This window comes from Bombyx mori, chromosome 13 (assembly GCF_030269925.1).
Source record: "Bombyx mori chromosome 13, ASM3026992v2".
Taxonomy (NCBI): Eukaryota; Metazoa; Arthropoda; class Insecta; order Lepidoptera; family Bombycidae; genus Bombyx; species Bombyx mori.
In genome coordinates, this window is record NC_085119.1 from 143278 (window position 1) to 165482 (window position 22205).

Below are 22205 nucleotides of genomic sequence, written 5' to 3' on the forward strand. Positions count from 1 at the left end.
CAGCAAAAATATAATCTAATGGGAGAAATGTAAGCGAAAATAACAGGGATCAATCTGGATTTAGTCAAACATTTCTGTTATCTTGGAGGCACAAGACATATGCCGAAGAGACAAGAAAACTTTATTTAGTACATTGTTCCTGGTACTACATACCTTCTAGTAGGTATACACAAAATCCTCTCACACTCAATAGAAGTAATTGAAACATGCGTTTTACCTTTGGACCAATTAGCAGAAGAAGCTCAAGAAGCGAACAATAAGGAATATAGGAGGAATCGCGAATATTTCAGCAGGAAAACAAGCAGAATTAACACCAATCGAGACGTACTTAACTGATTTCTGATAGGTTCAGATCTCTATCTTCCAAATCAACAGTGCAAAATAGAACATGGGAGAAGAAACTTACTCGACGGAGGAAGATGGGTAGAAGGTTATGCGAATTTTTTTTAGTCTTTTGAATATATTTAGGGGTGTAAAATATATTTCTTGTGTATTTAGAACAAAGTTGCAGTATTAAAAATAATATTTTTAAAGAAAATAAAGATTAAATGATTTTTATTAATAATTAATGTTATTTATTTATTTAGAAATACGAAATAACATCTAATATTAACATTTTATGACACGTAAAATTAAAAAAAGATAAATTCACGCAAGATTGAATTAAGTTCTGCTAGATCTCGATAATAATACAGTGTGCGGCGGCTAGAGCGAAGCGAGTATAAACACGTTTCGGAAGAGTGCGCCTCCGTGACGTCATCCCGTGACTCACAGCGTCTCTCAGCTTTGTTCTCGCGCCGCTGATAATAGGCGCTTAGCAGATAGAACACTGGGAAAGGTGCTTGCTTCTATTGGCTTAAAAAAATTGTCCGTATTCTAAGTTTTGAAGATTTTATTATTGTTGTACAAGATGTTTTGGAATATTACGTTTTTTTATTTTTTTTTTTATTTTCACTTTCAACTATTAGGGTCATCGATCTTCGGGCAGTCTTCATAACACGCAGTAATCGGTATGTGAAACGTAAACCGGAGGTAACAAACCATACGTAGATGTGCGTGGCCGAAGCTTGTGTCGTGAGGTGAGTTCAGGTATCGGTGCAAACATTCCTGAAGCAGCTTGAATGCGATGGGTGGGGTGCGGCGGGGCGAGGGGGGACGGCAGCTGCGCGCACGCACACACGCTCCGCTGTGTTTACAAACAGGCCCATGTGGGCGCCGGTGTGCGCGGTCGACCGACTAGACTTGTTCGCTTTCAACATCACGAGTACACTTACATGGCAAATATTGAAGCGTGTTTACAATATATATATATATAGGAAGTCTAACATACATAGATACTTAAAAGCCTAAGAATAAAAAACACATTTTTTCTTCTAAATTTAACTTTAAGCAATTTGTAATCTAAAAATCTAAAACATCGCATAAAATATTCCTCAAAAAGCCACCGTTGGCTCTACGGCAGTGAAGTTGTAATAAATTCTCAACACACATTGCCCTAAGCACGTCATTACGGATCCTCCCGATCCATTAACAGTTTTAGAATTAACCCATAGACATAGCCCACTGAGTTTCTCGCCGGATCTTCTCAGTGGGTCGCGTTTCCGATCCGGTGGTAGATTCTGCGAAGCACTGCTCTTGCTAGGGGCAGTGTTAGCCACACTCCCGGCTTGAGCCCCGTGAGCTCACCTACACGTTAAGGAGAAGCTGAAATAGTTTCTCAACCCTATCAGCAGGAAAAATAAAAAAGCACACATTGCCGAGGTTTATCGTTTACTTTTTTTTATTGCCCTTGTAGGCAGACTAGCAAACGGCCCACCTGATGGTGAGTGGTTACCGTCGCCCATGAACTTCAGTAATGCCAGGGGCAGAGCCAAGCCGCTGCCTACCGCTTAATACTCTCCACAAGCCTCGTTTGAAGAAGGACATGTCATAGCGCTCGGGAAACACCGTGGAGGGGAGCTCATTCCATAGCCGGATGGTACGTGGCAAAAAAGACCTCTGGAAACGCACTGTGGATGACCGCAGTGGCTCCAGGTAGTATGGATGAACTCTACTCCGGTGGCGGGCGGCGCGATGGTAAAAACGAGATGCCGGTATCATCTCGAACAATTCCTCAGAGCACATGGAACATACGGTACAAAATACAGAGGGAACCGAAGTCCCTCCGCAGACCCAGAGGTTCCAAACGATCCGTGAGAATGGGATTATCGACAATCCGAACGGCCCTCCTCTGTATGGAGTCAAATGGAAGAAGCTGGTATTTGGGAGCCCCGGCCCAGAGATGGGAGCAGTACTCCACGCGAGGCCGGACTTGTGCTTTATAAAGCAAAAGCCTTTATCGTTTACTTTTGCCACTCTGCCTCTCGTAAATTAATCTAGGTAAATAAAAAGTGTTTTAACTATGACTTAGCACTACAGGTCGCAGGACCTGATGTGATGATAGTTTATGTCGCTGTTAATCACTAAATATGGACATATCACTGAGCTACGTTCAACCAAGGTTGTAACTAAATTTGAAGATATTTTTGAACAATACTTTAGTCTGACATGTGCTGTATTTCACATTAATCAACACACACATACATAATAATATATATAATAGTATTGATTGGAGTAAATCACAACACGCAGAGAAAAATAATGGAATGACGCAATTACACTGCCGCTGCTGCACAACATTTGGTCCGTGTACCGGACTGATTCTTTTCTAAGGAAATACATTTGAGGGCATGTTTGATTAGCGCCCACAGCGCCCGCAGCGCCCGCAGCGGCCACAGCTGAACGTTTTGGTGAAGCAACGAGGCAGTGTACCGGTGCTCGAGCCGATCGCTTGTCGCTTCAACGTACGCACATACGAGTATGTAGTGTGTATGTACGCGCTGAGTGAAAGAGAACGAGAGAATGAACAGGTATGAATCGCAGGCCGCAACACACAACAATCGTACTTGGTTTTTTTTTATAACAGCTAAGAGACAACTTTTTACTGGTGGTAGGACCTCTTATGATTTACTGGTGGTAGGACCTCTTGTGAGTCCGCACGGGTAGGTACCACCGCCCCGCCTATTTCTGCCGTGAAGCAGTAATGCGTTTCGGTTCGAAGGGTGGGGTAGCCGTTGTAACTATACTGAGATCTTAGAACTTATATTTCGAGGTGGGTGGCGCATTTACGTTGTAGATGTCTATGGGCTCCAGTAACCACTTAACACCAGGTGGGCTGTGAGCTCGTCCACCCATCTAAGCAATAAAAAAAAAAAAAAAGGCAAACGAGCAAGACGGCTCACCTGATGGTAAGTGATTCACCGCCGCCCACGGTCACCAGCGACGCCAGTGCGTTGCCTACCCTTCAGGTAAGAATATGCTCTTTTCTTGAATAACCCAATGTCGCAGTTGTTGGGGAAGACCGCTGATGGCAACAAATTCCAGAGATTTACTGTGCGTGGCAGAAAACTGTTTTTAAAACGCATTGTAGTGGAACGCCAACCATCCAGATGGTGCGGACGATCGGTTGCGAAAATCAGCGGCTTCTATTAAATTGAACAACTCCTCGGAACACTCCCCGTTGTAAATTCTGTAAAGTATGCATAGGGAAGATAGATCCCTACGCAGTGCCAAAGGATCTAGCCGATCGGCAAGTTCAGGATCGTCGACAATCCGAGATGCCCTACGTTGGATTCGGTCAAATGGAGATAGCTGATAACCCGGAGCCCCGGCCCAAAGGTGGCAACAATACTCCATGTGAGGCTGCACCTGCGCCTTATACACAGTTTAAGGCGGTGAGCCGGCTTGAAGTACTGTTTGGCCCTGTTGAGTACTCCGAGTTTTTTGGAGGCCATTTTAGCCTTGCTCTCCAAATGACCGCCAAACTGGACAACACTCGAAATGTCGACGCCCAGAATGCCAATGTTCGGCTTGGCACAAAGGTGAGTGTTTCCGAAGAGTGGCGATGCGACAAAGGGGGCTTTTTTAGCGGTGAACGCGCAAACTTGAGTCTTAGAAGTCTAAATTTATCCCCAAACCCAATCGGAAATCTTCACAAGGGATGATTCGAATTCAGACACAAGTTTGTTCCGATACTCATCGACGTGATCCCGAGAGATATTGCTGCGGCCGAAATACAGTGCATCCACGGTACTGTCATCCGCATAGCAATGAATGCCACTGGTATGCAACAAATCATTGATATGCAGAATGAACAATGTCGGGGATAACACGCAGCCTTGGGGAACACCAGCATTTACGGTCCGGGGGTCCGAGCATGAGCCGTCTATGACTACTTTAACTCTCCGTTCCGCAAGGAAACTGCCGATCCACCTACAAAGTCTCTCAGGAAGCCCATAGGAAGGAAGCTTTGATAGAAAGGCTTTATGCCAAACCCGATCGAAGGCTTTCGCAATGTCCAAACTAACGCCTAGTGCCTCACCCCTACTCTCAACCGCCTGCGCCCAACGGTGAGTTCGTAAAGCCAGCAGATCACCAGCTGATCGGCCTTTGCGGAAGCCATATTGGCGGTCGCTGATCAGCTGGTGCTCTTCCAGGTAGCCCATGAGCTGGCGGTTGATTATGGATTCCATAATTTTGGAGAGTAAGGAGGTGATAGCGATAGGCCTGTAGTTGGACGGATCTGAGCGGTCGCCTTTTTTAGGGATCGGGTGTACTAGAGCCGTCTTCCATGAATGTGGGACAACGCCGAGGACATAAGAGTGTCTGAATAAGCGCGTTCAAACTGGTGCCAGCTCTGGAGCACACACCTTCAGCACAATAGGAGATATTCCATCGGGGCCCACTCGACTTGTTGACATCCAATGAGAATAGTGCTTTTGAACACACTGTATTTTAGCGTATTTTGTTAAAACTTTTTCATTTCATTAATTTATTACATATATAGAAACATTGTAGGTTCAGCACTGGTACGTAGGTTTGCGTTCAATTGCTTTGACCAGTCATTACAGGGAAACTACTGTAATTGTTGTTTCCACTTGAAGCATAGTATATCAACAAACGATGACGATCATCGGCATCTTCTCTCACTAATCCTCCCCTACAGCCCGGAACCCTCACAAAGTCAATGTAGAGAACAGCCTCCATCGTATCAGAGTGCTTTTCGAGCTAAGAAATCTCGTAACAGTTAGGAACGTGTGAATCCGGACTAACGATCGATAGCACATCGAATCAAACCGGATTCAGATGTGCCGTCTACAGCGGAAGTTAATATCTCGTCAAGATGAAGCCCGCAACACAATGTTGGGATAATTACCTAGAAGGACTCTCACCCTCTCACCAAGAGTCTAGCTAGGACACTGAAATCGGAAACCAACGGCACTATGCTCCCCTTCGTACGCCCTTCAGACCCATCCCCGGCTTACGATGACGGTGACAAGGCTGAGTTACTGGCTGACGCACTGCGCGAGCAGAGTTAGTCGACAGGGAGGTTGAGCGCGGAGCTTCCCTGCCACCCTCGGACGCGGTACCCCCTTTACCGTAAGCGAAGTCAAGGAAGAAATCGCGAGCTTACAACTACAGAAAGCCCTTAGCGACGGCATCCATAACCGCATTTTAAAAGTTGTACCGCCCAAATAATAACCATGTTGGTCTCCAGTTTAAATGCCGCTATCACGAACTGCATCTTTCTCGCGGAGTGGAAAGAAGCGGACGTTATCGACATACACAAACCTGGAAAACATAAAAGCGAACTCGTGAGCTACTGTCCGATCAGCTTCCTCCCTTTGTTTGGCAAATTATACGAAAGGCTCTTAAGTAGGCGCCACTGGGAATTCATCACCTCAAAAGGTATAGCGACCAGCGAACAGTTCAGATTCACGCGAAATACTTGTGTATTCAGCAAGTGCACCGCCTCACGGAGCACACTTTAGTAGGGCTAAACAGACCTAAACCTGTCTCCACGGGAGCCCTCTTCTTGGATATCGCGAAGGCGTTCAACAATGTCTGACGCAACGATTTAATTTGTAAACTACATGAAGGGAGTGTCAGACACTCTCGTGCTCATCATACGAGACTTCTTATTGAACCGTTCGTTTCGGTATCGAGTCGAAGGATCTCGCTCGCTCCCTCGACAAAACTCGGGCGGAGTTTCTCGCCGGATCTTCTCAGTGGGTCGCGATTCCGATTCGGTGGTAGATTCTACAAGGCACTACTCTTGCTAGGGCTGTGTTATTAAATTCTCTCAGTTTTAGCCCGTGAGCTCAGCTACATGAGTCGAAGTATGGAGGCCAATTTGTCACAAATATCAACGATAGTTCGCGGTGCTTAAGAAATGTGTAGACTATATAGCTTCTGTTTTGAAGCTGGAGATTGGTTGGCGTGCTACCTGTCGTGTGTTGAGGTAAGTATACTGATATCTGTGCGAATGTTTAGATAGATCAGGAACATATCAAATGAAATAAACGTATTTTATTTTAATGTCTCGTAGCAATATGACAAAAAAATGGCCCTCATAGCATCGCCATCTCAATTTGTTTAATAACTTTTTAATATATACTAAACTTTCAATAATATAACGTGGTCAACAATTTTAGAAATACTGGCTTTTAAAATTGTAAACATTTCTTCTTAAAAATCAGGACGAAAGTTCTTGAAAATTTACTACGAAAATGGGTAGGCTGAGATATAGTGTAACGTTGAGTCGTTTTCGACATATTATGCAAACTATCTGAGATATTTACAACATGTATATATGTAAATCAATGATGTATGTGATGAACGCACGCCCAAACTTCAGAAGAAATTTAAATTTAGGTGCGCTTTTTTATTTTTTTATTGCATAGATGGTTGGACAAGCTCACAGCCCACCTGGTGTTAAGTGGTTACCAAAGCCCATAGACATCTACAACGTAAATGCCGCATCCTACCTTGAGATATAAGTTCTAAGGTCTCAGTATAGTTACAACGGCTGCCCCACCATACAAGCCGAAACGCATTACTGCTTATAACTGACATAGACTACTTGTTAATACGAGAAAATAAGATGTGTTCAGTGCTTTAGGCAATAAGGGATTTTTTCTTTTACATCGTGCCTAGGTTTAAACGACAGTCAGTTTGTCTTTACTTTAAATTTTAAACTAAAAGTCTATGCCAACCCAAGGGGCCGATCAGTGTGTAATCATTTCGAACAAAAATGAGTGTTTGTACAAAAATACAAGTATATGGCTGTATACAGACTCAAACCGTTCGTCCGATCGTGACCAAACTCGCTAAGGTTGTTATTACCACTCCGGGGAAGGTGCTTGTCGGTATGACAAGTTATATAGCAGCACGACAGGAGCCGTGAGTAGTTTCAATAAATCGATATTATTTATGCAACTAGTGGTGGTCACATAGAGGCAAGATCAACCTCTACTAGCTTTATAATGGTAAAAAGTGCCATTTTAGGATAGAGGCCTGAAACGTGTTTAATTTTTTGAGAAGCATCGGTGAGATGAGTCCGGTTGTTACAAACGTGAAGTTAATTGAATAAGGCGACGTTCCAGCGAACTGCAAGAGGAGGTCAAGTGGTGTCATCGACGGAGCCACTCCGCCTTATCTAGACGAAGGTTATTTATTGTGACCATTTCGATGCATCATGATTTGGTCGAGGGTTGGTACATATTTTATGCGTAGATTTTCAACCTTCACCACCTTGTAACAAGGCTGACAAACTTACAAACGCGTGTCGCATAGTCGAGAAGAGCTCACGTTCGAACATATGGCAGCTTGACAGCGATACGAATAGTTGATTGTATTAAAAAGTAATCTTAGAACATTTGTAGCTTGGGGCAGATGGCGTTTGTGATCGAAACAATCTGGGTCGAGGTTTGTGAGATAATAAAATTGTATTAACAGTTCTGAGGAATTGCTTTATGGATTGATAACGTAAACGTGATAAGCGCCATTCAACCGATACGCCGTCAATCGCTTACTGTTCGTTTGTCCACAGCTTGTACACAGCAACTTAGAGATATTTCGCGCACATTGTGCTTCAATAGCTTCTCGCCCGTGTATGCGTCCGCCTGGACACACGTCACTTTGTCGCGTTTATTAAGGACGAAAACTCGAGCACAGCAGTGAAACAGGTAGCCTACATTCTTTCCTAGGGTTCAAGGTATTTCTATACCTAATTTTATCAAAATTGATTCTGGTTTTTAGCTTTTTTATTGCATTGATGTGTAGTTCGTTCGCGGCGTATGTTGTGTTCAGCCATTACAGGATCTCATAGACATTATCCCTATGCCATGATAGGAATACCACCTCCTTACTTGATTCTTGAGGGCTGTGTCTCAACTGTATAGCAGTTAGACAAAACATCATTTTAAAATTATATTTTTTCTTGTTTGATTTTATGACACGATCTTTTTCCCTCACTGTAGTCATTCGGAAACAAGAGTTTAGAAGTGAATTTCAAAACCCATTAATCAACGACAATTTTATTTGCAATATTCGAGTTAATGAAAGCCATTCTGCTCGAAATGAATCCCTGTGTGTAGGTATGTGTCTGTCTGTCTGTCTCTCTCTCTCTGTGTGTGTGTGTGTGTGTGTGTGTGTGTGTGTGTGTGTGTGTGTGTGTGTGTGTGTGTGTGTGTGTGTGTGTGTGTGTGTGTGTGTGGGTGTGTTTTTTGTTTGTGTGTGCGTGCGTGTGAAAACTACCTGAAAATGGATTCAGTGGTTTCGGAGATGTGCATATTCAGTTTCTAGGACTCTTTAACAGTAATAGAAGTAAGTGCCTTTCCATTTTTATTTATTTACTTGAATGTACAGAAACACGAGACGCTCGTGTTTGTTATTGATAAGGCAGTCGCAGCGCTACACTACACTGCTTCAGAATTTATCTGAGATTTTTTCTAATAAATGCCATCTTGTCTCCAAGCACAAAGTTGTTTGTACTTTGTAAAAATTAATTATACAAGCACGTTCACTTCAATGAACTGAAACTTCATGTCCCAGGTCTAACTTAGTAGTTGAGGCACTAGTGACTGACTAAGATACATTTATTGCCAAGTTTGAAGAGAAATTGTTTATATGTATTTAGGTATGACTGCTTCAATTGGGAGTAAAAATTAATTCTGTTAGTTTTAGTTATATTCGTAAAATACGGTAGATAAGAGTGCTTATTATTTTCTTGGGTCAGTGTGCTCTTAAAAGTGAACAGAACTTTCGCGAACACTACCTACACTTATTAAACTACACAAACACTACTCATTAAAACGATATCTTTGATTTGAAGACAGCTATTTATTTATAAGGAAAGGTGTGGATTATTTTTAGTCGTGGATGCAATTTGCAAAGCAGTCTCATGTTTCGTTCACGGAATATTCAGTGTTCAAGTTTAGAAACATTACAAAATGGTAGGCGAAGTTATCAGAAGAATATTTTCTACAACCGCGCGTTTTTTACCTTATAGGTAGGTAGTCCGAGTTTGTAACTTTTGTACTTACTTATTGTTTGTTTTGTACACTTGCCATAGAAAGAAAGTTAATTTCGTATACCGTTCAAGTGATGCTGTATAGTATTCTGTTGCTTAGGTATAAAGTTTTGTGACCAAGTTAGCGGTCCTTTTTTATATTTAGTGTGTATTGATTTGTATGGCAGTGAGTTTGGTATCGATTCAGTGCGGCCTCCTGGAGTGCTGCCACTTCGCCAAAGCACTCAATTCTGATTGTAGCTGCATACATAAAACTTCAAAAAAATCTCAGCTATTACCTTTATCGTTCTGTTCTTGATATCGTGTATGACGATAGAATTCGTTATAATTAATATTATGGACTTTTACTTTTTAGGAACTTTCATGAGTAAAACGATTTTAAGCTAAGTTTTAATTCTTTACAAAACGCTTTTCCTGCTGCCCAGGATAATTGAAACAATTTTAATCTCTTTTTTTGTTATGGTGAGAGATATTTTGTAAGTTCAAATTTGTATGGGCGGATATGTGGATCGTCATTACGACGCAGTTTTATAATCAACTACATATTCCATTTGCTTGGGCCCTAAACTGAGGCCTTCTATTCATAATTTGTTGTATTTTGCCTTTGACCTTTTCACGAGAATGTTTAATTCCGACTGGCGGCCGCTTTCTTCATAAATAAAACGGTATCCTACATGTATGAATTCGCAAACACTGTTTAAAGTAGCTCTAGTATGTTGTACCCGTCGATCACTTGTTCTAACTATGTTCTTTGCCATGAAGTTTGTTTAAATATACGTAGTTTTAGGATCAAGAGCAGGAATTAAGTAAGTACGTTCAGAGTTAGTCACTAATTTATTTGTGTTAGGCACTTCCTCCTCACCTGTGCGGCTGAATCTGCAAAAGATAAATTAGGGATCGTACTGATGCACCGTTATCCCTGTGTGCCGCTGCGCTGGTCGTTCGTTTAGAAAGCACTGAGTCGAAGGCACACGAACACCGTCACACTTGGAACCGGCCGCCACGAGGTGAACCGGCTTTTAACAATGCACTTAATATTATAAGTTTATGATGTATATTTTACAGCTCAGAAACAAAAACATAAGCACTTTATTTTTATTTGCACTTAGTTTCACTCAGGAAGTTTTGTGATCACTCACGACACGACCGGTATTGCGCGAATGTTTAAGAAAAAGATCGGCACTGCACTACTCTAACAGACTTCTCGTAGCGCTGCCGGCGGCTGACTGGCGAGTTCGGCGCGGCAGTGAGCGCGGGAGGGGAGCGGGTGCACGCGAGGCGAGGGCCGCGCGGCTCTCGCTCTTCACTCGCGCCCTATAAACCTGGTGTGTCGCCGTACCGCGGCGCGCGGAGATGTAGCTGCAGGCTGAAGGGCTCCTCAGTGAGACGAGAAAGGCAAATTATTCGCATCACTGAGGCTGCATTCGATATTCGGTAACCGGTATGTGACAGTGCTATTCTGAAACGCAATGTAAAGCTTGATCCACGTTTCAAATAATATTCGATCATCGACATGGCATTTTACTTTAAATGGCATCAGAAGCTTTGATTAATCAAAGATCAGAAGTATGAATGTATGCCACGCGGCCGAAACACGTGTTGTGACTAACGGCCTCGTATTCGTTTTTAATTGCATGTTGAATGATATAAAATTTTAAGCGAAACAGTCGATTGTATTTAACAAAGATAATATAATCAGAAAATATTAACATCACGACTCGGGAATTGACTTATGTTACTGAATTCTGGACTGTGGCCTTGTCTACTTTCTCAGTAAGACACGACACATTGCAGTGCAATATTAGTACATTGTAATGTTATCCAATCGACACGTGAACAAGTGCCTTTCACAATAGCAACACTAAGTCAAAGCTAATTAGAATAATAGGTTAGAGCGAGATGAAGGTGCGTGATTTACTCCAAAAAAACGAAAACAAAAGCAATCCGTCATGATTCCTCCTAGATCCAGATTAATTACATATGAGGGAGTCTCGAATGAAGGCCATACGTGTTTTTTTTATTTATTGCTAAGATGGGTGATTTAGCTAGGGCCTATCTGGTTTTAAATGATAACAGAAGGCCCATAAACATGACACTTGAATGCGGCTACAAACTGAAACACATTATTGCTTCGCGGAAAAAATAGGCAGGGTGGTGCCACCTACCATTGTGGACTCTCCACACGTCTTCAAATCTATAAATTGAGGTTATGACCTCATGTTTCAAGTTAGCTTTTGGTGGACAGGTGGACGGGGAGATTTGTCTCCGAGATCAGCGATTCTGTACCTAGCGGAGGTGAATATAATCATTTCGTAATTTGTTTAGGTTAAACCAGTCTTCATACAATATAGGGTAAGCATTCGTGCTGTACTGTACAACCTCCAGTCTAAAAGATCTCCTATTATGATACAACACTCGTTTGACAACACTCCTACAAGCACGGGTCTGGTATCAGTATAACAATGAGTAAAGAAGGTAGTGACGCCGGCGACAGTTGGTCGACATTCCCGTGCTGTTAATAAGAGTCGGCGGCCGCCTGTCTACGCTTCGTGAAATTTAAATTCTTGGAGAGCTCATAACGCGTTATTAAAAGAACCGGAGGCCGGATCAGAGTGTCGGTACCGACTCACTCACAAATCAAAATCGGACGGATGTCTTCATTCGATGAGATCGATCGCTCAGTGCTCAGTATCAGCGACGGATTAGATCCACGCTCACTCAAGGGCGAGCCGCGCACGGGTCGGGGGTGAGAGTGCCGACCGGTTTTTGTAAACACTTATCTGTAAAAAGTAAATCCGGGCAGCAAGATCGCACAGATGTTGTCCTTTTAGGTTTCGAAAAGGCAGAAGTCTGTGTCGGGTCGGGAGCGGGCTTTCACATCACGTGTGCTGCTCGGAGAAGGTTACTTGGTGCAGATTAAAGTTGAGTCCACTTAAAGGATCTAAAGGTGAACGTCCTAACCGAACAGCCAGATACAGCGCGAGAAACGCGGCGTTCATTATTTCCATCACCGCTTCACGGGTCGCTGCCTACCATCGGGAAATGCCATAGCGAGTCATCGGCTCTGGACTTTTGAGTCTTCTAGACATTTTGAATCGACGGGATGCTCTACATAACTATTATAAGTATACCTATACAATGGAATTTGCCACCAGCAATCATTCACACTGATCACAGGATGGTAGGACCTCTTGAGAGTCCGCGCGGGTAGGTACCACCACCCTGCTTATATCCCGTGAAGCAGTAATGCGTTTCGGTTTGAAGGGTGGGGCAGCCGTTGTAACTATACCTGAGACTTTAGAACTTATGTCTCAAGGCGGGTGGCGCATTTACGTTGTAGATGTCTATGGGCTCCAGTAACCACTTAACACGAGGTGGGCTGTAAGCTCGTCCACCCATCCAAGCAATAAAAAAAAAAAAGATCACAGGCGTACAAACGGCAATGCTCACGGGTTTCGGAACAGGTAATAATAACACATTTTGATTGTAACCAGAATGTGTATATGTGACGGCGTGATCTCGATGTCAGCTGGTGTTGATACGCAATGACGAGGTGCAATTAGAGCACGTAGCGCAGGGCGGCGACGCCACGATTACGATTACCGGTAAAAAGATTAGATAAAGATTTTCAAGTGAAATGTAAACTTCCTCAATTCTGAATTCGGAACATTACGCAGCCAATAGCTAAATTTGATTGTACGCAAGATAAGGGCTGCGGCACCGCCACAAAAAATTTTTTGACGTTCATTGAAGGTCCTGCAAGCAATTATTTTCAACAATAAACGTAATTTTTCTTTACATCTTTGGATGGTCGAGCTCACAGCCCACCTAGTGTTAAGTGGTTACCGGAGCCCATAGACATCTACAACGTAAATGCCGTCATCCACCTTGAGAGATAAGTTCTAATGTCTCAGTATAGTTACAACGGCTGCCCCACCCTTCAAACCGAAACGCATTACTGCTTCACGACAGAAATAGGCAGGGTGATGGTACCTTATCCATGGAACTCACAAGAGGTCCTACCACCAGTAATTACGCAAATTATAATTTTGCGGGTTTGTTTTTTATTACACTATGTTATTCCTTCACCGTGGAAGTCAATCGTTAACATTTGTGAAGTAAACATTTCATTAGAAAAATTGGTACCCGCCTGCGGGATTCGAACACCGTTGCATCGCTCGACACGAATGCACCGGACGTCTTACTAGACTTTGTATCTTCGCTCACCTCTATTGTTGTTGTTGTTGTAGTCCTAGGGTACCCCGCTGGTAGGTACATAGGGGCCTCACAACTTGTTTCCACTCCATCCTGCTTTGCGCTTGCTCCTTAACATCGCTCCAGGTCAGGCCGGCAGTCACTCATTTAGGAGATGAATATTAAAAATAATGGAACCTGTGCAGTCGTCATTATTCTGTCTTTACTCGTCATATCTTTCAAGAATCAACTTTTTTACGCTTTTGAGCTCTATCTGATTTATTATTATTAAAAATTACCGCTTTTGAGGACAGGTAATTTTTGTCTAGATCTTCATATAAATAAATATAGAATTAATTTTTCTCTATGCTTTTCATTCAAAATGATTAATCGTGATTACAGAAAATATTTGGAACCCGAAAAGTGTAGAGCAAGTCAAGGCGAGAGCGGGTGAGAAGCGCGACGGACGGGGGCTCGGGGAGGGAGGTAGCTTAAATAATTTAAAAATGGATTTGTCCCGGGAAGATGCTTGTCTAATTTTGAAAGTAGTAATCAGAAGCCGTGAGCGGGTTCTACCAAATCGAAATCTTTGAAGATAGCTATATAATGTATGTATGTATAATTAGGTAGAGGGCATTCGTATATGTGATCTGTATTTAGAACAGAATAGCACACATCATCACAGTTAATGCTAGGAGCTTAATGCGTTAATGCTCGTGAGGATCTTGATGCCTGCATAAGTACCGTCTGGGTCTGTAAGGGAAGAAAATTCTTAAGGCGACGTAAGCATCTATATTTAGTTCATAAATATATAGATAGACCACTCCTGTCAGTACATATTAGATCTTTACCTACTTACCTAGGTTTGGGGGTTGGTGCCTCCCGCTTCTGTAAGTTTAACCCGCGATACAATATACATATGTGAATCCTGAGTGGTGCTAAACGGCAGGCGAAAACGTAACCGGTGGTAGGACCTGTCCGACTGGCTGGCGACTACCCTCCAGCTAGAGTCCGCCACCTAATAGCTTAGCTGTGTTCCGGCGTATCGATTGGAGAGCCAGTTCTATCATTTCCCTTTCCTCTTCCTTGTTTGGGGTTAATTGTTTCAAAAATTAATTATTTGTTTGGGGTGAATTGGTGAATCCATGTTTCCCTTCCTTTGGAGTGAATATTGGTGATACTTTGAAAATGCGGGGCAGACATATGTGCGAGCTTGCTGAACGTGATTATTTGACGGGGATGTAGGGAAACCCATTGAAACGGTATCCGCCACCGCCCTTCGGTTAGTAGGGGACCTGAACCCGGGTATTCCGCATTTTATTCAGGTATTGCCTTAATCTCACTTCGAACATCCTACCGCTCCCAATCTCTCTCTCCAAAAAAAAAAACAGCAAATATGAAAGTCAGAAAAAAGAAAAAGGACTTATCGGCGGTTCCCTATTCCATCCACATTTAACGTGGATTTAAGCCGTATTAGCAGCCTACATAACAACCTTGACGCCGTATACCACCACCTTGAGACAGCACAGTCTGCTCTACTTTTTTTGACGGAAATGCAGATATTTGGTCCGGCTGATGAGCTTGTACCCGAATAACTCAGTGACGTCTTGGAACACAACTTCCTCCGTAAAACCGGGGTGTGCATATTCATCCGGACCGAAGTCTGCTGTCTGACTACCGATCTAACCGGATACGGTGTGGTTGTCGACGCTTCACTTGGATCGTCTGATCATTACTTTATCCGTATACGCGGCATGGAATAATGCCAGGAGACATCGGGATCCTTACGTCTCAGATGAAAGGTGGAAATATAATGCCGCTTTCAGGTCCAAAGGCTAAAAATGTTGCTTGGCTATTGCCAAGGCAAAACTGGAGCACGTTGCCAGAATTTGCGAGGAACTGAAGAGCCATCCATCCGGAAGCTGATCTTAAGGCGAGGATAAGGCTGTCCTTCTGGTCAAACTCTCCGCCTCGAACTCGACTATGGATGACGTGTCACATCACTGAACATGCCCCTGTGTGATAGCTCTCTGCCGAAAATCTGCTTCACCTTGTGTGCAGTTAGGCGGGAGCTCCAGTTCCTGGACGTCCATAAGGCGAGTGGGCCAGATCGCATCCCTGTAGTGGTTCTGAAAAGGTGCACCCCTGAACAGACATCTATTATTATATATGTCGGCGCAAATATGACTATTTACCTACTGATCATCAACTAATTACTCTGTGATAAGAAATTGATGTTAAACAGTCCCTTTTATTGTAATTTCAATACTTTAAAATCTTGTAAACACGCTCACGTGTTTAATACTTGTAAACACGCTGACGTGTACGAAGTCCTATAAATACGGCCGTGCTGTCTAGCGTTTATTCATTCGTGTCCGAGCCGTAGTACAGTACGGATCTCGCTGTAACGTTGTTATGCTTCTCGTGAAATATACGCAGTTCTCGTGAAGTTTTGTTTTGGAAGCCCAAACATGAGTCATCATCGAGAACTTAAAGACCGTGACGTCAACGATGCTGACGTCACACTTTTTAAAAACATTCCTTCAGCGTTTCTCCTCCGTCATCAGAAGTGGGATCACATGCCGCCTCCGCTCAGCAACAACCTGGAGACCATTTAACCATATCGGCGGAAGAAGACTACCCCCCAGCAACAGCCGATGAGCCTATACATCTACTTCACAAATCAGCATGGTCGAGCAACAAAATCAACACTCAAAGATAAGTTTTTATTTTTGATTACTAAAATTCCACTACATAAGTACCACAGTGTACGCCCACTACATAAGTACCACAGTGTACGCCCGCTACACAAGTACCACAGTGTACGCCCGCTACACAAGTACCACAGTGTACGCCCACTACATAAGTACCACAGTGTACGCCCACTACATAAGTACCACAGTGTACGCCCACTACATAAGTACCACAGCGTACGCCCACTACATAAGTACCACAGTGTACGCCACAACATCACACTACACAACATCCTTATCCGAACACCTTAAATAAATCTACGAGAACCGCCGAGAACTCTACGAGAACCGCCGAGAACTCTACGAGAACCGCCGAGAACTCTACGAGAACCGCCGAGAACTCTACGAGAACCGCCGAGAACTCTACGAGAACCGCCGAGAACTCTACGAGAACCGCCGAGAACTCTACGAGAACCGCCGAGAACTCTACGAGAACCGCCGAGAACTCTACGAGAACCGCCGAGAACTCTACGAGAACCGCCGAGAACTCTACGAGAACCGCCGAGAACTCTACGAGAACCGCCGAGAACTCTACGAGAACCGCCGAGAACTCTACGAGAACCGCCGAGAACTCTACGAGAACCGCCGAGAACTCTACGAGAACCGCCGAGAACTCTACGAGAACCGCCGAGAACTCTACGAGAACCGCCGAGAACTCTACGAGAACCGCCGAGAACTCTACGAGAACCGCCGAGAACTCTACGAGAACCGCCGAGAACCCTACTATACCCTCCGAGAACTCTACGAGAACCGCCGAGAACCCTACTATACCCTCCGAGAACCCTACGATACCCTCCGAGAACCCTACGATACCCTCCGAGAACCCTACAATCAAATCGCATTAATAAGTCTCAAACCTACATAGTTACAAGTAACGCAAGTATAACAGATGCGCTACTCAGAGAAACTTTTTATTCCTGCAGGTCAATGAGAATCAAAGAAAAACCTACGAGAATCAACGAGGCCGGTGCAGAGCACGCACCGCCTGTCAGTATGGCCGTGTCGGCGCAAATATGACTATTTACCTACTGATCATCAACTAATTACTCTGTGATAAGAAATTGATGTTAAACAGTCCCTTTTATTGTAATTTCAATACTTTAAAATCTTGTAAACACGCTCACGTGTTTAATACTTGTAAACACGCTGACGTGTACGAAGTCCTATAAATACGGCCGTGCTGTCTAGCGTTTATTCATTCGTGTCCGAGCCGTAGTACAGTACGGATCTCGCTGTAACGTTGTTATGCTTCTCGTGCAATATACGCAGTTCTCGTGAAGTTTTGTTTTGGAAGCCCAAACATGAGTCATCATCGAGAACTTAAAGACCGTGACGTCAACGATGCTGACGTCACACTTTTTAAAAACATTCCTTCAGCGTTTCTCCTCCGTCATATATTTTACTCATTTATTTACAGTAGGTATGTGGGAATCGTAGGTTTGTACCGTTTGTAGCGCATGTTCCCTGGGCAGTGCTCTGAGGAATTTTGTGAGATGATTCATCATCTCGTTTTTACCATCGCACCACTTGCCATCGAAGTAGACATCATGCTTATTACCCAGAGCGTATGCGTTCATCCACAGCGCATTTCCAAAGATCTTTTTTGTCACGTACCATCCGAGTTTTTAATGAGCTCCCCACCACGGACATGTCCTTCTTCACACGAGACTTGTGGAGAGTATTAAGCAGTAGGCAACGGCTTGGCTCTGTTCCTGGCATTGCTGACGTCCATGGGCGACGGTAACCACTTACCATCAGGTGGGCCGTATGTGCCTAAAAGGGCAATAAAAAAATTAATACAATAGTGGGTTCACGAGCTAGTTGCAGCTCGTTGTAACGAGTGTAGTGTGCAGCGTCTGCTCCACGAGTACGTCATGACGTCGCGACGCCGACGTCGACAAGCAGTCTGCAAACTAAACACACGACCAGTACAGCTCGATATAGAGCTCGTCCACTCCCCTGTATTAATAATGTATGCTACGAGTATAGAGGTCAAAATCATTTCCTCAAAACTAAATTAAGCTATAACAATGATTGTACATTTTTTATAAACGATCGTTCTGTATCTTCTACTGGTACCCTTAATACAAGACAGGCGAAGGGCACCAGGGCGTGGCGCGGGGGCGGGAACGAGGAAGGGGGGCGCTCGAAGTTATATTTAAGGAGTGCAATCTCAATGACGAAAATAACTCAAAAGCTCTAACCTGAGCTCACCGTCTGCAGGGCTGGCCCGCTTCGACTCTCGCCCTCCCCGCGGTAATGCTAGCCGTTGCACTGAACAAGTTTTAGATCTTTCGTAGTACTGTGCTGCATTTCTTATAAGTTTCGGCTCCCAACGTTGTGGTATCACGGCGCTTCCCCCGAGGAAGGACGGGGCTCGGACCAGGCGAGAAACTCAATGGGCTGTGTCTGTGGGTTAGGACGGTGACTGGTTCTTGAGGGGCCTAAAGGCACCGAGACATAGTCAGCGTCACGTGAACATTGTCACCGCCAGGCCCACAGACAAACTGCGCCTGTATCTTCCAAAGTCATAAACGCACTTGAGTATGTACGACAAAAACGAGTCTGGAAGTGTAGTTAGGTAGGCGCCAGGCGGTAGGTACCTCGTGGCTTGGACCGAACACGTGTATGGTGAGCGGAAATATGATTAGCGAGATGCGGGCGTTGCATTGCGCGTCTCATTAGCGTCGGTCGGAGGTCCCTCACCGGGAACACTCGACGATAAGGCGAGGCAGACAGAGGTACCGAGCTAACGGAGCGCGAACCTCGCTGTGTCCGAGTGCTTCGGTTTGGGTGATCGAGGTAACAGGTATGAACGTTTGTTATTCCACTGAACCGTACATTATACGTTTCTAAGAATGTAAACAGTCTCGCTAACTTCTCGCTAACACTGGGATGAGAATCTTAAAACAAAAGTCAAGGTAGTAGTGAGAAAGTTCACCGAAACTTGGTTCTAATCAGAATCGTTGCGGATTGAAGGTGATACATTGTATTCGCATTATATTTGTCAGTAAAGGTAACCCTCCTTTAGCACGGTATGTTGAGGAAGAAGAGACGAGCAATGGTGCACGAAGAATTAATAATTAATTTCCTTTCAACTTTTATTTGAAATGACACTAGTAAAATAACGCAAGCAACGGTTCACAGCTCCTTTTGCATCTAACGTACTCTACAATTATTATATTTTCCAGGTCAATTAATTTGTTACATATTATGTACGTATGTATTATGTACCTAAGTGCGAGGTTGCACAAGTTGTTTGGGCGCGATTAGCTCGACGACGAACACAAGCTCATCGCGTGCGTTTATCTGCTCTAAACGAAACTGTTAAGGGACCGACATAGTGCTTGCGATAAAAATCTTTTCATAGGTAACATATATTTTATGTTATACTAAACGACATGTTCTTTTCTAAGCGCATGTGCGGGTTTCCTACCTGTATTTATGTACATACAGATAGTGGTTGTAATTTACAGTAATGTAAAAAAATATTTGGATTACTGTTATTAACACATAACCATATGTACGCGTTTATACTTTCAACGATTACGTAATTGATATTTAGTGAATTAGAGGTGATGAGATGGCTTGTTGCGAATGACATCTATTCTACTGCTATAGTAAATATAAGGAATATTTGGGAACATGAGCACGGTGATGGTATAGCTACAACAAGTTGCCCCGTCAACAGACCACTTTTGCCAAGACACGATATCGCAGGAGGATCAATATCAGCGTATCACACCTAAATTTGAGTGCAGTTGAGATTTTACAGTGGTTTTTTTTTCATCCGCACCAAATTTTTGTAAATCTAGATTTATCCGACAAGAAAATCAAGAAATAGACTATGGTATAACCATTTATCCTATGGCTGTTTGTTTCCTAGCTGTTAGTGATACAAGCTCTTTAAGCGATGTATCGAATAAATGAGTAAATCGTGTGGAACGACTGCCGACGGCCGGGGGACAACCACCAACAAGTCTGCGCTCTGCAGCTCGACAACTGCGGGCGACAACACGTCATTGCGGATCCTCCCGATCTACTAGCGGTGCTTTTAGGTACCTCAAACACCAGTCACCGTTCCTCTCGAACCCGTCGCTTGCGACGAAGGGCTCGGTGGGTAAATTAACCCACAGACACAGCCCACTGAGTTTCTCGCCGGATCTTCTTAGTACCGATCCGGTGGTAGATTCTGCGAAACACTGTTCTTGCTAGGGCTAGTGTTAGCAACGACATCAGGTTTAAGCCCCGTGAGCTCACCTATTTGTTAGGGTTACGCTGGAATGGCCTCTTAAGGCCATCAGCTTAGGTAGAAAAAAAAAGAAAAAAGAAAACCGGCGACACGCTTCCATTGTACGTAATCCTATTACAAAATGAAATATGTAAGTGGGTACGAGTATGCAGTTGATGGACAGATTCCCTCAATCTGTCATGACGGCCGGCTGACGTGGCGGTTCCTGCATTGCATGTTTAGTAATGTGTTGTCTAGACGTTGTTAATGGATTCATGTTTGTCTTAAAAACAGTAAAATAATATTCACATGTGCGAACTCAAAATAATGTCTACAACTTACACTCAGATTAATGCGGAGTTTACATTACGAAATTAGTGTCATGCATGTTGAACTCAGTTGCACAAAAGTAGTTTCGATATATGCGAAAGTAATTTCGTTAAAAAATTAGTGTCGCGAAATCCACAGTATCGCAGTAACCATGGCGCCATCAGCATCAAAGCTATATATTGCTATATTCAATGTAGCTAAAGAAATGCTTATATATATGCTTCTTTTACATATTGCATCTCCATGGCTTCCATAATTATATTGTAGGCCGCATCTCGGGCATCCCTATTTTTATATTGTAGGTGTTTCGGGTCCCAGAGACACTCTTGTCGCTGATATTTATTAATGAATTGTATTTTTTTTCTGTACTCCATCGTTGGTTTGACATTTTCAAGGCTTGAAGCGCGTCCGAACTAACAATACACACGTCCGCACAGCGCAGGCCCTTTCGCGACATTAGTTTCACGTCGCGTCTACACTATGAAATTAGTTGCATGACACTAATTTCACCAAAAAATCGCGCAGGGCACGAAACTAATTTGCATGCATGAAATTAATTCATGCATTACGAAAGTATTAAATTACACGTGAAACTGTTGGTAAAACTAATGTCACGAAATTAATTTCATGCCACTAATTTAGTAATGTAAATTCACCTTAATTAATTTGACGGCATTCATTTTGTTTCGTATTCACCACGGCGTTAATTGTATAATACTATTGGATCAAAGTCTCTCCTGTCTTTAAGCTAAATTTTTGCAATGCACTACCACACGCATCATTTGAAACGGAGAAGTCTTTCAAACATCATAGTGAATGTTGTCTAGTAAATACCAGGAACTCTGTAATGTAAGTTAGTATTAATCATCCATTAATACAAACAAAAACAAGTTTCAACTTATTATATTAAGATAGAGAGTTGATTGGTAAATAGCAATGGTAGTATCGGCAGTAGATAAGAATCTGGGTCGATGCAGGCACGGTTAGGGTGACGCGCGCCGTCGACACCGCAACATGCGTGGACGTGTTCGCCTCCCGCGAGTCGCGACGAGTGACGGTGTTCATGTGTTGTTTTGTGTATGGCACTAGCTGTGTCCACGGTCGAACTGAATGAGCTCACGGCCCACTTGGTTTTAAGTGGTGATCGAAATCCACAGACAACATGACTTCACAACGTGAATGCCACCACCCACCTTGAGACTTAAGTCTGTCTCAATTGTGTAGTAATTAATCAAATTATATTTTTTAGGGGCTTTAGATGCCGTGTAATAATAGAATCGAAATA

At 43.4% G+C, this 22205-nt stretch overlaps 1 protein-coding gene across 3 annotated transcripts in view; it reads right to left on the minus strand.

Annotated features, from left to right (window-relative positions):
• LOC101743222 (fat-like cadherin-related tumor suppressor homolog) overlaps positions 1-10909 on the minus strand; it is a 60200-nt gene extending 49291 nt beyond the window's left edge. For all 3 annotated transcript variants that reach the window (XM_038015024.2, XM_038015026.2, XM_038015022.2), the window contains exon 1: positions 10275-10909. The gene's annotated coding sequence lies outside the window, so the exon portion shown is untranslated. The remainder of the gene's footprint in view (positions 1-10274) is intronic.
• Between the last annotated feature and the right edge of the window lie 11296 nt (positions 10910-22205).